We start from the raw sequence: 12,373 nt of genomic DNA on the forward strand, positions 1-12,373 counted from the left end.
CACTCTAGACTGACAGCACCGGTCTGCTTTTACCATCAACACATGAGGATACCTCTATCCCTACACTTCGTGCTTCAGCTTTCCTTTCTGATAGGCTAAAATGTAAAAATAAATAATCTTTGTAGTTGTAATTTATATTTTTCCTAATAGCTATTGATTTTCAACATCTCTTCATAGTCTTCTTAACCTTTAGGTTTTCACTTCTTTAAACTGCCTAGCAATATTCTTTGTTCATTTTTTCACCGTGGTTCTTTTCCTTTCCTTGATTTGAAGAATATTGCTGAAATGGAACTTATCTCCTTATGCTCTTTTAAAAAATGCTTATTAAAAAGCTTTTCCTGATCCATGGGTCACACCTTTCCCATGGAAAGTCTACTCTTGAAGAGTTGTTAGGTAGGGAGTCACTTTTACTGTCTCCATTTAATAAATCACTTTTGACCACATCATCTACTTTTTTGTTTTTTAATTTTTAAAAAACTGACAGATAATATTGTATGTATTTTTTGTGTACAACATGATGTTTTGAAATGATATACATTGTATATAACATTGTGGAATGCCTAAGTTTAGCTAATTAACATGTGCATTACCTCACAAAATTACTACTCTCATTTTTGTGGGGAGAACATTTATGATCATGTCATCTATTGAACAATCCATCCTTTTCTCATTAACTATGGCTCCAGCCTTATCATGTATTAACTTCCTACATACATATGTGTCTGGGCTCCATTCTGCCCTATTGGTTAATTTCTCTGGGTTTTTTTTCTTTCTGTGGCTCTGAGGTATGTCACTATCAGGTACATTAGTTTTCCTCTTTCTTCCTCTTTCTTCTTTTTTAAGGTTGATGCTATCATTTGAGTATGGTTTGTTCCCATGTTGAGGCTTGGTCAGTGGCAGTGGCACCGTTGGCAGTGTTGTGGCAGTGTTGGGAGGTGGGGCTTAGTGGGTGGTACTTAAATTATAGGGGTGGATCCCTCATTAATAGATTAATGCCCTCTCTCAGAAGTGAATTCTCGTCTTGGCTCTTGTGGGAATGGATTGGTTCTGAGAGAGCTGGTTAGTCACACAGTGAGGCTGCTCCTTATGGGGGTCCCTTGCACATGCCTGCTTGCCTTTGCACTTGATGCAGCTCATAGCCCTCCCCAGAAGCCAATGCCAGATGCCAGTGCCGTGCCCTTGGACTTTCCAGCCACCAGAATTGTGAGCCAAATAAGCCTCTTTTATTTACAAATTACTCAGCCTCAGATATTCTGTTACAGTAACACTAAATAGACTAAGATGATTGGTTTAGCTACATGTGGGCTTATATTCTGTAAATACTAGAGTATATTGATCCTGTTCTTCAAAGAAATCCCACTATGATTTTGATTGGGTGGCTATTAGATTTGTAGATTCATTTGGAGACCATTACATCTTTATGATATTGTCAGTCCACCCTGGAGCCCAGACTGTCTATTTTGTCAACTCACTTTCTATGTCTTTAGTTAACATTTTAAAATGCATCTACTGAGTTCTTGTGAATTTTTGGTTAACTTGGTTTTAAGAGACTTTACAATTTTTATTGTTATAATGAATAAAATTCTGTTTATATTATATAGTCTAAGTAGCTGTTGCTGGTATACAGCAATGCTATTGATTTTTGTAATTTGGTTGGCTGCCTATCTGGCAGCCATAATGAACTCTTATTAGTTTTAATAGTTAGTCTGCTGAGGCCGTTGGTTTTTCTAGGTAGATGATTACAACATCTATAAATAATAACATTTATCTCTTTCCATAATTGTCATACACACTTTCTTTTTTCCTAATAATTTCTGCTCTCTAGTACTAGATTAAATATAATAGCCATATTAATGAACATCCTTGTTTTGTTTTTACAGGAAATACGGCCAAAGTTTCTCATAAGCATAATGTTTAATCTTTATTATGTTAGAGTTTCTTTCTATTTTTCCCATATAAGAGACTTTCAAAGTATCACAATAGAAATAGAATTTTATTCAGGGCTTTTATTTTGCTTGAGACAACAATAAATCTTTTTTTCTTAAGTCTACTAATGTAATGTTATACCTGTCTATTTTACATTTAAAAATTCCTTGCATTCCTGAGATAAAGCTTGTTCGTGATATAATGTAACCCTCAAGGTAACACAAGTGCTGTTACCACTAGATGCAAGACCAGTGAAAATCAGGCCTACGAAAGGAGGCCCTTAGTTAATTTGTTTTATCCTCCATCTCTCTCCATAAAAAGTTATGTTTTTCTTTGTAGGCACTTACATAAACTTCTTTTGCCTTTTTTTTTTTGAAACACTAGGATTCCATTATTTTTACTTTATTTTTCTATTCTTAAATATTGGAAATTTTGAAAATTTAGAGAAGTAGGAAGAGAAAAAGAAACCACTTAAACTACTGTTATGGAAAGACAACCCTATTAACATTTTAACTCAGCTAGGTAAAGCAATGAGATGCTTTTGCAGAAGAACTACATTCAATTACCAGGTGGACTGAGTAGGGAAAAAAAGCCAGAGCCCAACAGTGGCTACACCAATGGACCCTCTGCTGTCAGTGCTACCCAAAAGGGACTGTTAGCTGAAGTTCTCCAAAAGCCACAGATATTACTTTTGTATGTATTGCATGATATAAGCATTGAGTAGTACTTCCAGTTATGGTGCCAAGTGGCTAAAGAGGATTTGGGCTCATCTTCAAGTCATATATCTCTCAACTAAGTTAGTAGGGAATAAAAAAGACATGGACCAGCTGGTAAGGCTCTCAAAGGGGCATTGAAGCTTGGCCCAGAATATTTTAAAATATCTGCTAAAGAGGCAGAACATTATGAAGTCCTTTCTGCTATTTGGCCAAGTGGTTCAACCAGCTCTATTAAAACATGCTGAGCGTCTTTCATTCTTTGGTGTTCTGTCAACAAGGGGCAATAATTCCCTGGGTCGAAATGTGGCTTACATCATTTCATTATGGATAATTTTGCATGTGGTCTTAGTTTTAATTTGATTTCACAGAGCTCACGCTGGTTGTTCGCTATGATCCCTGCTGATCCATTCTGTGTAGTTCCCTGCTTTGCTCTGGCTGACCTCTCAGACTCACTCAGGTTCCCTGGCCCTGTGGCACACATGCATCCAGTGTGAAGCCCCGTTGCATAATATTCCATAGTACTCCCACTCTCTTTCTCACAGTGGTGTCAACAGAGGCTGTGCTCCCCTGACTACAGCCACAACTCTTATTGGGTGGTTTCTGTCCTATGGCTAAAGCCTTCACTGGGTTCTGGTAACATCATTCGTTGCAGCTGCTTCTTCTGGCTTATGAATATTAAGGCCAGCCTTTACTGGTTTTCCTCAACCTTGCTTTTATCTCTGTAAGCAGTCTTTTCAATAACAGTCTTTTATTAATTCTTCAGTGTGCCTTCTGTTTCATGCCAGGACCCTGGCTAAGAAACTTGCCAAAACGACCAGCCATGTCCCACATAATGGTATATCCTGGGGCTTTCATTATAAGCATAGGACAAGATCTTCCTGCCCATTTAAGCCAGGTTTCAGCTCATTTGGCTTTGATGTGCCCCAGAAAGGAGTGTTGCAATTTAAAGTTGACAATGAACATGAAGAGTGTGTATGACATCTTGGAGGAGCACCACTTTGTGGTTCTGGAGGGGTGTGTGTCTGCTGGCCATTGAATGCTACAGTTTAACTGTGAACTACACATGGGAACCTCACAGATACCCACTGTGTTTCTCTATGATTTTATTCTGAAACCAGATAGAGACTCCCTACTTGGGTTTCTTTCTCTTCATCTTAACTTCAGACTTAATAAAAATTGTAGTAATAATAATAATACTTGTGTCAGACATGACATATATACTATTAATAGTCTCACCGGTGATATAAGAACTTGAGGTCCAGAGGGAAGTAAAGTGACTTACTCAAGCTCACATACATAGTAAGCTACTGAGCAGAAACTCACCCCAGTTTTACCTAACTGCAAATTCTCAGCTTTAAGCATAGTTCCTTTTCTTTCTACTTCTAGAATTCCCTTTATTGATTTTGCTTCACTCTTTTTCTCTCTCCCAAAACAAATCATAACATCAGGGACTCCACATGAGTTAAAGTAGATTTTAGAAGATTTATTGGATTTCACTTTGATGATATTCTAGCTTCGGATGGTATTTATTACATTTGGATGCACATAAATCCTAACATAGAAGAAGATATTATGTTAGATATTCTCTGTTTGCACCTGCACAAATATTTTCCAATTTGTTCTGGGAGAGTGACCATTAGAGTCCGAATCACTGGACTCTCCTGACCAGGAGCCAAACATGGGTTCTGGTTGGGTTGAGCCAACATGAGTCACGACCAGAGATTAGAGCTTTGGAAAAGAGTGAAATCCATGTTCCACTGATTCCATCCTCACCTGGACCTCATGTTTACCATGAGCACATGTCTGCACTTGAGGATGGGTGTCCTCTCTTAAGGAAGCCTGAAGGTTCTAGTATTTGCTCCTTCCCCTCACTCCTTCAAGCTTGGGCTGGCAATAGTTCTCCATAGTTGCTACCCTTGGCCTACCTACTACTCAAGAAATAAGCCCTCTTAAAACTGCCTTCATTGCCCAAAGCAACGATGACACTGGGTTCTTATCATGACCCTCAGGTGGGAAAATTTTATAATTTGTCTAAAGGTAAAAAAAATGAATAAATGAAAAAATAAATTCCAGATTCAAGAATCGCTTTGGCTCTTGAAAGGAAGACTGGAGAGTTCTAACAAAGCTTTATGAAAAAAATCCCATTGAGAGAAAGAAAGCCAAAAATCCCACCTGAGGACGAACAACCTTTCTGTGGTGTCTCAGCCAGCTTCAGAAACATCTTCTGTCCAGCTCATTAAAAGGGTCGGAGAAGCACCAGATTAAGCTGAGCCAATGATGGATGTCTTTTAGATAGTTACCTATAAAGTTAATACAAAATCTTACCCGTAGGACAACAGAGTTTTAATGCTATTTTGTTCATAAATTGATCTCCCTTGTTCTCACTAAAACTCTCCAGTGCTCTAGTTGTACTCTCAGTAAAAAGAATCTATTTATTTTTGACTTAGCAAAATTACCACCATTTCGTGATTCATAGCTGCATAAATAATTTTAACTATAAAAGGAATGTGATTTGGATTGAAGATTTTAGGGCATAGCTCAAGAGTGAAAACTCCATCATCCTAGGGCTGCACTCTTGTCCTTGGGACACATGTGAGGGAGAAAATGCCATTGTGCTTTCTACCTCTGCTGTGATTAAAAGTAATAATTTATCATTTGAAAGATCTGAAGTGAAGAATAATGCTGTCCTAAAAGTGATGGTTTGAAAGACCATATTCAGATGAGCTCCAGCTCTTTCTTCTGATCAAGCTGTTTATCCTGTGCATATAACAAAGCTGCTCTGGTATGTCTCATGCTAAAGAATGGCAAGTTCCAAGGCTATCTCCTCTGTAGCCTCCCACTTCACCTGCTCAGATGGGCATGGGGTCACCTCAGCTAGTCTCCTGCATAAGTATCCACTGGGGGAATAAAGTGGCAGTCTTTCCTGCTTGAAGGCCTCCCATTCTTTCAGACAGATTTGCCTGGAGCCCCCTTCCTGTGATTGGTGATGGTGGTCAGGAACACATCATTCCTGCCCGCATAGGGAAAAGGCATCACTCTCCAGCAGGTGGATAACCTGGAAAGCCTCGCATGCTTTGCGCTTGTTAGACCTTTGCTTTCATGGGTTGGGCAATAGGAAAGGGTAGTGAAAACATGGCTTCAGGGATGGTAGACCTGAAAAGTGTACCTGATTGTGTGTTTTGTGGTACTTTTTAGAAAGTAGGGTACTTGATACTACCTAGCAATAAGAGTGGTTGGGTGTTTGGTACGTCTCACAGCCCATCTTTCTACTTTAAAGAAGCACAATATCTAAACCATCTCAGACAAATTAGAACCCCTGGAATTCTTTCAAAGAGCCAGCATTGGTATCCTTCGATAATTGATGTTAGCATTTTATCATTGCTATCAGGAGTGTCCAACTCAATTACAATCTACCTCCTTCAGGTTACAGCATAAGTCTCTTCTCAGTGGAGGAATAGAATCACCCATCCCTACATCCCAGCCTATCACTGGTACAAATGGGGAGCTAGCTGCTTTTGAACTGATCCTGGGAGCCCACCCTTCTTCCATTCCTCCCATCCTTCCTTCCTTTATTCTTTTCTTTCAGTTTATTAGTCCTAAATTTTTGAGTAAATGCATTCCATGAGTGTGTAGTTACTATATTTGTTGTGCTAACATGTTCTATAATTCTAGGATCTGAGTTAGATTGTGTCTTTTATTTCATGAATGACTTCTGAGATTTCCAAGTCAAATACAAACACTTTCATCTAAAAAGAATCTCCTCAGATGTGGATCCTTACTTGAAATATCTAATGTGCTTTGTGAGTTTCTAGGAACTTGCAAGGGCTTGTTATTTATTTGGAGAGAAAAATAAGATTTGTAAATATAAAGAGGGAGGTAGAGAGGGAAAATGTGAATCCAAGTTCTCTTAGGAGAGTTTCAGAATAGAGGAGGAGACAGGCAAAGTTTTATATTTTGGGGGAGCTAATTTAATGGCCTTGGTTGGGTTCATTTGCACATTTAACAGGTATAACACCCTGCATTGTGTGAGCCAGTCCCTGGGGGTTGTGGTGGAGAGGCTGGTTTAGATGTGAAAGAAATAACTTATACAAGTTACTAACATGGGCCACATAACTTTAGGATCAAACCGTCTGAGGTCAAACAAGGTCATTGGAAAGCCATGGAAAGAAATAAGGAAAAGTTTCATGTAATCAGTGGCATTTGACCTTGCGTCTTTAAGTCAAGTTTGAGTCTGGAGAGATGGAGAGAAAAAGATAGAGTAGGAGAGAAAAAGGTCCTACACAAATGGAAAAATATGAGCCAGGAACACGTGTAGATATTGGTTGGTTCTGCTTCAATGAAATTAGCCTGGTGCATGGCCTCTAAAAGCATTATTTTCGGGAGGAAGTTAGAAAGAAATCATCCAGGAAATCTGTGTGATGAGATCATTAAACATTTCAGTGAAAGATACCCTTGCAATTAATTTCCTTTGCAACATGCATGCTTATGAATCGCTAGATTTGTTGGGATGTCGTGAAAAGGTCAAAACTAATTATATATTTGTTATGATTAGCTGAAAATTCTAGCTGTCATTTGTTCTCTTGGTTCCCTTGAGACAATATAGACTCAATTCTGTCCCTACACTGGAGTTTTGAGTGTCATTTTTTTTAAAGCTTTAATGAAAATGTTTCTTTCATCACTGTAATTTAGTTTATTATTCTTAATGCCACCAAATTACTTTTAAATCTTGGCATGGCTTTATTAAAAATGGTCTCATTTTAATTTGCTGCTCTAGGTACAGAATTTGTCATGAAGACAAGAAAAAGCAGCCTGTCTCTTCAGAGATGTTCTGGAAGTAGCTTAATGACAGATCTGCGAGTACCGAAGACATTATGAATGCATTAAAAATTCTCTCTGATATTGGGTACTTGAAAATCCTTACCTTTTGTGTGTCAATTGTGAGTGTGCTTTCTTTTCCTGAACTTGCTCTACTAGTTTTTTACCAGAGAATTTACCAGTATGTGTTTCTTGTTGGCAGATGGAGATGCAAATTTGAGGAAAATTCAGTGGCATTCACAGTTGTGGTCTATAAAACATCAAATGTCTCAACAGAACTTCACCTTTGAAATCTGACCTATTCTACTCTAACATTATCAAAGGCAAAGGCTGTATTTTCCTCAAAATCTGTGGCAGGTGTCTATGAGGCGTGTGCCCAAGAGGTTGTCTATTTATTATTCAGTAAGTCTTTGTTTATTACCTACCATAGGCATGCAGCTGAACAACTTATGTAGAGTAACTGGAATTAAAAAAAATATTTAGATTCACTCCCTAGAAGTTTGTAATCAGCTGGGAGTTTACAGTATACTGGTGTCCTATGAGACTGCTGGAAACATGAGGCTTGAGTCTCATAGGAAATATCATATCATGGTATCCATATGTTTTAAGTATGACTTGAACGGCTTGCTTTAGGAAGCATTCAAAGAGTAATTTCAAACCAATAATATAACTAGTCTGCAGACTAGTTAATAGAGAATTCATTTTATCAAATATTAAAGGTTAGAAATGGTATTTTCCTATTTAAGTGCCTTGGCAATGCACTGCTATGCTTGAACATTGCATGCAGGAAACATCAGCAGCCATCTCTTCATCTGTTCTGTTAAGTGATGATGGGAGATGCCTATTTACTCCATGGATAGTTCTTTAAGAATTGAATCAAAATTTTGCATTAAAACAAAAAGATAAGATTTTAAAGCACCTTGGTTAAGAGCCCATACTCTGGACTCTGACAGATTGAAGTTAGAATCTTGGTTCTTTAACCACTAGGCAGCCCGACCTCAGGATAGCTACTAAATTATTTTCTTGCAGTTTCCTTTCCTTTAATACAGATGATAATGCAGAGTGCCAGCCTCGTAAGTTGAAGCTGAGAGGATGCTTGAGATATATTCGCCCAGATCAACCCTAGGTTTGGTCGGTGGTACTTGATCTCTAAGAGTTGGGAGAGAGCGGCGTGTGGTTGTGACAACGTGGGAGGGGGAGTGTTGCTCCATTTGCCAATTTATAGTTAAGTGACCTTGGGTAAGCTATCTAACCTCTCTGGACCTCAGTTTTTTAAAAAATAATATTTACCTTAGAGTTGCTATGGATATTATATAAGCAAATGTTATAAAGTACACACAAAGCCCCTGGGTTTAGCACATCCTTGTTAAAGGATAGCTGAAATTATAACTGTTAATATTATCTGATGATGTGACCTTGATAATTTACTGAGAGCATAGCTCAGATGAGACACTAAGGCAATGGGCTTATCTCTCTCACTCTATCTTTGTTTCTGTATATATAGAATATATCTATATCTATATCTAATCTGTTTCTCATAATGTCCAAGTGAAATGTCAAGGTCAGTCTGACTTTCCCAGGTCACTCTGGATCGCTTCCATGGAGGGTAAGGATCCCTTTCCCTCCACTGGCTCCTTTGGGTGGGGCTTCTATTTTATCATCAGTAGAGGTTTCAGCTGTATTAGAAGAACTCTGTGGTTGCCAAACAGAGGAAGCTAGAGGACCAATGAGTGAAATATCCTATGATTTATTGACCAAATCAGGACACTTCTGTGAGGGAAAGGGGATGCTTAACCTATAGCACTTTATGATTTCAGGCTTAGTGAAGAACCGTTCAGGGCAAACTAGGCTGTCAGGTCACTCTACCAATGAAGAGAAAGGGATGGGAAATGAGGAAAAGGAAGGAAGAAGGACATGATTGCAAACAAACAAACCAAACCAAAAAAAAAATACATGCTCACAAGTCCATTTCGGAGTCTCTGCTGAGTAGACTTTCTAAAATTAAAGAAACTTTTCTAATTGGACATTCTGTGGGCAAAGCTGAAAAGCAGTTCTCTCTGATGCGCCCATGGCACTACCAGGACCACAGCATACTCACCTGCAAAGCCCACCAGCTTGCATATTTCTGGATTTCCAGACACTCACATGTCAGGATGGTTTAATGTTGGTCATTTACTCCCAAGGCTTTTGGGACTTTGAGTTACTACTTGTAAACATAAGATGTATGTCTTCACTCTGGTGGATTTACTGTTCCTATTTCCTCCTGTTTCTTCTTTCCACACTGCCATTGTTCTAGAAATACAGCATAACTGGAAAAACTTTCCCTCCCTGTACAGGACCAGACCTGAACAAAACTGAGAATTGAATGTGCCCTCGAGGTCCCAGACTGCCCTTTTATGACTCCTTCCCCAGACTGACAGGCACCTTCTCCAGGCACCCCCTTACCTTGCTTGCTCTAGCCCCCTACTCTTTGGACACTCTTTTCCTCTGAACGTCTTTGACCAGTCAATGCCTGTCCTCCTCTCATTCCTCTATGCGGGACGTGTCAGCTAATAAATGACTGGAGCAAGTAGATTGTCACTTGGGCATCTTTTAGCCAATACTCCAGTTTGTTACTCAAACACGACGCCTCTCATGTTGGGGAGTATATGGTGGGCCATACATTTTGGGACTGGTAGACTTTACATTTCTTTAAATTCACACTGCATGGATAGCTCCTAGAGATGCCTTTCCCTGAGCAGAAATTGTTATCACTTACACGATTTCTCCTTTGAGACAACAACCACAGGAGCATCTCGATTAAGAGCCCATTTTGTCCTTTCAGGTAAGGCAAAGAGTTCAATTAAAGCTGTAGCTGCTGAGACAGAGGAAAAAAAAAATGCTGGCCAATACTTTATCTTCATCTAGTTTTCTTTAGCCTACTTCCTTCCTTATTTCTGTCTCCCTCCAGCTTCTCTTAGACTAAGAATGAAAAACTCTGAGCCCCTAGATGTATCTCCACCTCAGTGTGGTCGATGCAGATAGTGAATTGTATCCTTTCCCTTTTTGTCTACAATAAAGATGAGGCCCAGATTTGAAACTTGAAAGGAAAATAAATCTTCATCGTGAACGTCATGTTTCAATCAACACTGACCTCTATCTCTTTTCCTGAACATCTCACCTGAGCAATCTTTTTCTTTTAGCATCAAGAAATTGCTGAGGAAAGAAATGTTAGATTTAGTTTTTAATTAACTTTGTCATTGATTTCTACATAACTCTATACGAGTCACTGTTCTTTAGTGAATGGGATTAATCTCAAAGATTGATGATTGTTCCCAGGGATTTTTCTGGACCAGGTTCCAGATACTCTGCACTTCATTCTTCTCGTTTCTGAACTCATTAGCTGACTCTGTTCTTCACCTTAAAACACACAGACACAGAAACACGGGCACATGCATATGTACCAAACGTACTTTCAGAATGAAAATATTGAGGGGAAAGGAAGATGATTATGCACTATATTTGGTAGTTGACATAAAAAAATTCTGATCTGCAATTTTGCCTGGTTCAATACATTTTTTAACAAATTGTTCATAGCAAGCATTAAATGCCTTTGAATGAGAATTCAGTTATGTGTAAGGGAAAAGGAAAGTGGTTAGGAGACCTTAAAATATTTATAAACCAGATTGACACACAATATATTTTGTAAGGTATTAGAAGTTGATACACTACTTTTCTCACAAATTACTGTAATAGTATGTGAAAAAATAGAATAATATTTTCTAAAATGAGAGAAAAATTTAAAAATGAAAGAAAAATATTGAAAAGTGTAAAACAAAATGCCTTGGGTATATAATTTTTAGCAAAGTGCCTAAACTTTGCATTTCCCCCCTCTAATACGTTATCCTTCTAAACTATCTTTAGCCAGTTGGATTCATCATATTTCTACCTGTCAATTTTTCATTTAAGCATCTGAATGCAGTTTTATGAGCCGTTTTCTCCTATTTGTTGTCAATAAAAATTCTGATTGATCTGAAATCTGAGTATTGATTACAATCAAGCAAAATATCTGCCCAATATCTGTTATTGCCATTTTAAAGGTCATTCTCTTTTTCTTTCCATATTTGAAAATATTTTTGTGCTTAAACACTAGGGAGTAGACTAAAAGTTTCTTGGAATTATAGAATAATCCTAAAGAAACCAGGGGGATTTAATTATATGAAATATTGACCAATGCCCATTTCTTTCCATTGTTTCTCAACACAATGAGTGACACCTTAATTCCCCAGTTAAGCCATCCCCTTCCCCAAACTCTAGAGTTTTCCTTGACTCTGCTCTTCCTTCGTGACCGCTTTCTGAGTCGCTAGTGGTCTCTCTGCCTCTGCTCTGGCTCAGGCTATAATATCTTGTGTATATGACCTCCCCTTCTTCTTCCTCCTGGTCTTCTTTCCTTCAGTTCTTTCTCTACCCTCAGCCAGAGTGACTGCTACCTGTCAGGCCCATTGCACCAAACTCCCTTTTCCTCTAACACTATGGCTCTATCCTCTCTTATTTCAATGCCTTTGAATATGCTACTTCCTCAGCCTGGAATGGTCACCTTCCCCATCTTATGTGCCCCCTTTAGCTGCTTATGTCTGAGTCGTCTCGCAGATCCCACCTTACCTGTTCTTTCCTGCAGGGATCCTTTCTTGACTCAGTCGCGGGTTAAATACCTCTGTGTGCTTTTTTAGCTTCTGACTTCCTCCCAGGACGTTCTAATCCTGCTTTGATTAATAGACTGTTTTTCTTCTTTCTTTTACAATAAACTATGTGAGAACAGGGACCATATCTGTCTCCTCATCATGGGATCCCCAGAACCTAGAATGGTGCCCAGAAAGTGGTGGAAACTTACTTTTCAAATGGACTTTTACTTTTCAGTGTCCTTTTATCATATACCT

This window comes from Lemur catta, chromosome 1, assembly GCF_020740605.2.
Source record: "Lemur catta isolate mLemCat1 chromosome 1, mLemCat1.pri, whole genome shotgun sequence".
Classification (NCBI taxonomy): domain Eukaryota; kingdom Metazoa; phylum Chordata; class Mammalia; order Primates; family Lemuridae; genus Lemur; species Lemur catta.